Source organism: Arachis duranensis, chromosome 4 (assembly GCF_000817695.3).
Source record: "Arachis duranensis cultivar V14167 chromosome 4, aradu.V14167.gnm2.J7QH, whole genome shotgun sequence".
NCBI lineage: Eukaryota > Viridiplantae > Streptophyta > Magnoliopsida > Fabales > Fabaceae > Arachis > Arachis duranensis.
In genome coordinates, this window is record NC_029775.3 from 50,359,602 (window position 1) to 50,365,061 (window position 5,460).

The 5,460-nt window shown below is 39.2% G+C and overlaps 1 long non-coding RNA gene across 1 annotated transcript; it reads right to left on the reverse strand.

The window, feature by feature from the left end:
• Window positions 1–2,691: 2,691 nt before the first annotated feature.
• Window positions 2,692–3,984, reverse strand: LOC110279987 (uncharacterized). Its single transcript, XR_002373862.2, has 3 exons — window positions 3,687–3,984; window positions 3,209–3,554; window positions 2,692–3,135 (listed from the first exon to the last, which is right to left on the reverse strand). It is a non-coding gene; the product is annotated as an uncharacterized LOC110279987 (long non-coding RNA).
• Between the last annotated feature and the right edge of the window lie 1,476 nt (window positions 3,985–5,460).

Below are 5,460 nucleotides of genomic sequence, written 5' to 3' on the forward strand. Positions count from 1 at the left end.
CCCACCTTTCTGGCGTTAAACGCCCAGAATGGCACCCATTCTGGCGTTTAACGCCCAATTGCTACCCCTTTTGGGCGTTTAACGCCCAGCCAGGTGCCCTGGCTGGCGTTAAACGCCAGAAAGCCTTTATCACTGGGCATTTTTCAAAACGCCCAGGATGCTGCACACCTGGCGTTAAACGCCCAGAATGGTGCCCATTCTGGCATTTAACGCCCAAAATGGCACCATTCCTGGCATTAAACGCCCAGAATGGTACCCATTCTGGCGTTTAACGCCCAGAATGGTACCCATTCTGGCGTTTAACGCCCAAAATGCCCCTTACTGGCGTTTTTTCGCCAGTAAGCTCATTTTCTCTGCTTTTTGAGCTAAATCCTTCCGTAACTCTGTGAATTCCTTCATTTTTGATATTTGCCTCTGTAAGAACTAATCATATAACCTCCTAATGACTGGGTTGCCTCCCAGCAAGCGCTTCTTTACTGTCTTTAGCTGGACTTTTACTGAGAATCACTCAAGTCTCAGTTTAGAGCATCCCTGCTCAAAGTTGCCTTCAAGATAATGCTTGATCCTCTGTCCATTAACAATGAACTTTTTGTCAGAATCAATATCCTGAAGCTCAACATATCCATATGGTGACACTCCTGTAATCACATACGGACCCCTCCAACGGGATTTGAGTTTTCCTGGAAACAGTCTGAGCCTAGAGTTAAAGAGCAAAACTTTTTGTCCTGGCTCAAAGACTCTGGTTGACAACTTCTTGTCATGCCATTTCTTCGCCTTTTCCTTATAGATTTTTGCATTTTCAAAGGCATTGAGTCTGAACTCCTCTAGCTCATTTAGCTTGCTGAAAATGTTTTTCTGGAGGAATTTCAGCACGGTCTTGGTATCATTAGTGGGTGTAGCAATTGCTTCTACCCACTTAGATACATAGTCCACTGCCACCAGAATGTAAGTGTTTGAGTATGATGGTGGGAATGGACCCATGAAGTCAATCCCCCATACATCAAATGATTCTATCTCTAATATCCCTTGTTGAGGCATGGCATATCCATGAGGCAGGTTACCAGCTCTTTGGCAACTGTCACAGTTACGCACAAACTCTCGGGAATATTTATAGAGAGTAGGCCAGTAGAAGCCACATTGGAGGACTTTAGTGGCTGTTCGGTCACTTCCAAAATGTCCTCCATACTGTGATCCATGGCAGTGCCATAGGATCCTTTGTGCTTCTTCTCTGGGTATACATCTGCGGATCACTCCGTCAGCACATCTCTTAAAGAGATATCGTTCATCCCAGAGGTAGTACTTGGCATCTGAAATTAATTTCTTTCTCTGCACGTGGCTGTACTCCTTGGGAATGAACCTCACAGCTTTAAAATTTGCAATATCTGCAAACCATGGAGCTTCCTGAATGGCAAATAGTTGCTCATCTGGAAAAGTCTCAGAAATCTCAGTAGAAGGGAGGGACGCCCCAGCTACTGGTTCTATTCGGGACAGATGATCAGCTACTTGGTTCTCTGACCCTTTCTGTCTCTTATTTCTATATCAAACTCTTGCAGAAGCAACACCCATCTGATGAGCCTGGGTTTTGAATCCTGCTTTTGTCCAATCTGGTGCAGAGATGACTGGTGCTGTGACCAGCTTAGCTTTCAGGGTCTCAAATGCCTGCAGACACTGTGTGTCAAACACAAATGGTGTGTCAGTAGCTAGCAGGTTGCTCAGAGGTTTTGCAATTTTCGAAAAATCCTTTATAAATCTTCTGTAGAATCCTGCATGCCCCATAAAGCTTCTGATTGCCTTAACATTGGCAGGTGGTGGCAATTTTTTAATTACCTCTACCTTTGCCTTATCTACCTCTATTCCCCTGCTTGAAATTTTGTGCCCAAGGACAATTCCTTCAGTCACCATAAAGTGACATTTCTCCCAGTTTAAAACCAGGTTAGTCTCTTGGCATCTTTTCAAGACAAGTGCTAGGTGATTACACTACAACAAACAAGGCTTTTCACAACGGTCAAAAACCGTTGTCGTAGATTGAAAAACCGTTCCCAAAACTTTAGGCAACGCTTTGGCAACGGTTTTTAACCTGTGGTATATGCGGCCGTTGCCAATGCTCAAAGGCAACGGTTTTTTACCTAAGGCAACGGTAACAGAAAAACCGTTGCCACAGTTAGTGGCATAGACAACGGTTTTGACGGAAAATTTTAGACAACGGTTTTGATCCGTTACTCAACAAGCAACGGTTTCTAACCGTTCCTATTAACATGACAACAGTTTAAAATCGTAACTGGATAGGCAACGGTTTTAAACTGTTGTGATTTTATTATTCACATAGCCAACGGTTTTAAACCGTTACCGTTGGCTCCAGGTTTTGGCAACGGTTTTAAAACCGTTGCCAATTTATAGCCATCTAGGACAACGGTTTTAAAGCGTTACTGTTGATGTCGTTTTCAGCAACGGTTTTAATACCATTGCCATTTTATAGTCATCTAAAATAACGGTTTTAAAGCGTTACCTTTGGAGTCGTATTTTGGCAACGGTTTTAACACCATTGTCTTTTGTAACTATTGACAACGATTTTTTTGTGATATATAATTTTTATTTACAATAGTTTTCTCGTGAATGAACTTAATTTCAGTTTTTTTTAGATTATTTAATGTCAATAAATAATCTAAACTATTTGAATGAAGTCACTAAAGAAAAAAATTGAACATTTCCCATCAAATTTATAAAAATTGTTATAAGATCCACAATATCATCTAAGTTTGCAAAAAATATAATAACAAAAGAATGTGAGAGTGTTTATTGAAACACTAAACTGGAAGCTTTATTATAATGTGATAGACTAATTCCGGCCAAGAGACCCTCACTCTTCATCAATTGTTGCCAACATTAGTAGCATCCTCTCCAGTAGTCAGTGATGGAACCTGCAGTAGCTTCAACCAGATGGAGAATAATAATAGTAGCTATTGCAACATAGCTCCAACATCCACAACACAATCACCCAATAATTCCAGCAACGTAAGCGGCCTCTAGTTCACCATATGGGTTATTGTGACCTATATCACATGCTTTCTTCTTCACACTTGATGCAAATACGCTCTGAAATTGATCTTGGAGAGGCTTCCATGGATCTTAAATACTCTGAAGATGGATTAGGCAACTATGTTAATGAATTAAACTCTAAATTTAATAATTATGGATGATGTATTGTTACCTGTTTCCTCAAGTTTCTGTGCACTAATTCTGTCTAAGAGGGACATCTCTTCATCATATTTTTGGAACAATGCTGCTTCCTATAAATTCTGAGGCCTCAAGTTTGAACCAGAATCAGCATTTCTTCCTAAATTCCGAGTCTTGTTCATTCAAGCTCTCTCGGGGGTTGCAAACTCTTCAGAATAAGAACAATGCTGCTTTTTCTGAGTCTCCTCAAACAAAAGGGTTTCCCTGCCATGGATCGAGTCTGCATAGGAAAAAATGAGTAATTGTATGTACCATCAACAACTTCTCCATATCTTGAAATGCCTCCCTCAAACCTTACTCATCAGTAGAATATGAAATACCTGCAACAGAGGAAATGTTAATATGTATCTATCCATATATCAATATCTATTATATTATTAGTATCAGCTACATTACACCAAAAATAAAACATGATGGATGCAACTTATAAGGTATTTCAAACTTCAATGCACCTCCAATGAACAGTTTTGAGTTTGGAGCAGATGACATGCACCGTATTTCCTGGAGAATAGATGGGGATGGGAGCAATTCTGAACTGATCTGCTTGTTTGCAGCATTTCTGAGTAAATTCCCAATTCAACCAAAGAAAGCCATCGTTGGAACCTGAAGTAAACCGTAAACCTTGATTATTATTATTATGTTCTATATATGGTATTTCAACAACAAAAAACCAGATTGTCGACACATATGAGACGAAAAACAAAGAAGTGCAGAAAGAAAAATTATTTACTTCAGCTTGTTACACTCAAACTATATAAAATCATTTCATTGTTCTTGTCCGTTTAACGCCAACTTTTCCCCCTTTTCTGGCGTTTGAACGCCAGAACTGGGCAAGGAATGGGCGTTTAATGCCAGCTTTCCTTCCCTTTCTGGCGTTTGAACGCCAATAATATTCCTCTCTGGGCTCTTACTGTCCTCAGAGAGATTTTGCACAGTGGTTTGGTTGTCCTCTGTCAATTGTTCCTTGTTTGGCTTTTTGCTCTTCTGAGCAGTGTTATTCAGGGTCTTCCCACTCCTCAGTTGAACTGCTTGACATTCCTCTGTTATCTGTTTGGATATTTGCTGTTTTGCTTGCTTCAACTGCAGTTCTATGCTCTTGTTAGCAACTTTAGTTTCATGGAGCATTTCTTTAAAGTCTGCTAACTGTTCTGTTATCAGGAGCAATTGTTGATTAAGCTCAATTATCTATTCTTGAGGACTAGGGTCAGTGACTACATCCATGACTTCCTCTTTTGGAGAGAACTCATTGCTAGAGTACAAATGTTGGTTTCTAGCAACAGTGTCTATAAGCTCTTGAGCTTCTTCAATTGTCTTCCTCATGTGTATAGACCCACCAGCTGAGTGGTCTAAAGACATCTGAGCTTTTTCTGTAAGCCCATAGTAGAAAATGTCTAACTGTACCCATTCTGAAAACATTTCAGAGGGACATTTCCTTAGCATACCTCTATACCTCTCCCAGGCATTATAAAGGGATTCATTATCCTCTTGTTTAAAGCCTTGGATGTCCAGTCTTAACTGTGTCATCCTCTTAGGAGGGTAAAAATGATTCAGGAATTTGTCTGACAACTGTTTCCATGTCTTTATGCTTGATGTAGGTTGGTTATTCAACCACCTTTTAGCTTGATCTTTTACAGCAAATGGAAACAGTAATAGTCTGTTGACGTCCTGATCTACCTCTTTATCATGTACTGTGTCAGCAATTTGTAAAAACTGTGCCAGAAACTCAGTAGGTTCTTCCTGTGGAATACCGGAATACTGGCAGTTTTGCTGCACTATGATAATGAGTTGAGGATTTAGTTCAAAGATGCTTGCTTTGATGGGAGGTGTACAGATGCTACTCCCATATGCAGCTGTAATGGGGTTAGCATATGACCCCAGAGTCCTTTTGGACTGATCGATCCCACTTAGGTCCATAATGGACAAAAGGGAAATGATAATGATTGCAAACAGATAAATTTTGTTTTTTTTTTTTTGAATTAACGAAAAAAAATAGAATAAGACAATAAAATTAAAATAAAAATTCGAAAATGAAAAAGAAAACAAGATCAAAGCAAATTGAAAACTGAATCAATGAGTTAATTAAAAAGATTTTGAAAATAGCAATTAAAAAGATATGATTGAAAAGTTTTTATGAAAAAGATTTGATTTTGAAAAGAGGAAAGAGAAAAACACAAAAAGACACCAAACTTAAAATTTTTAGAAAATCAAACACACAGTTTTCGAAAA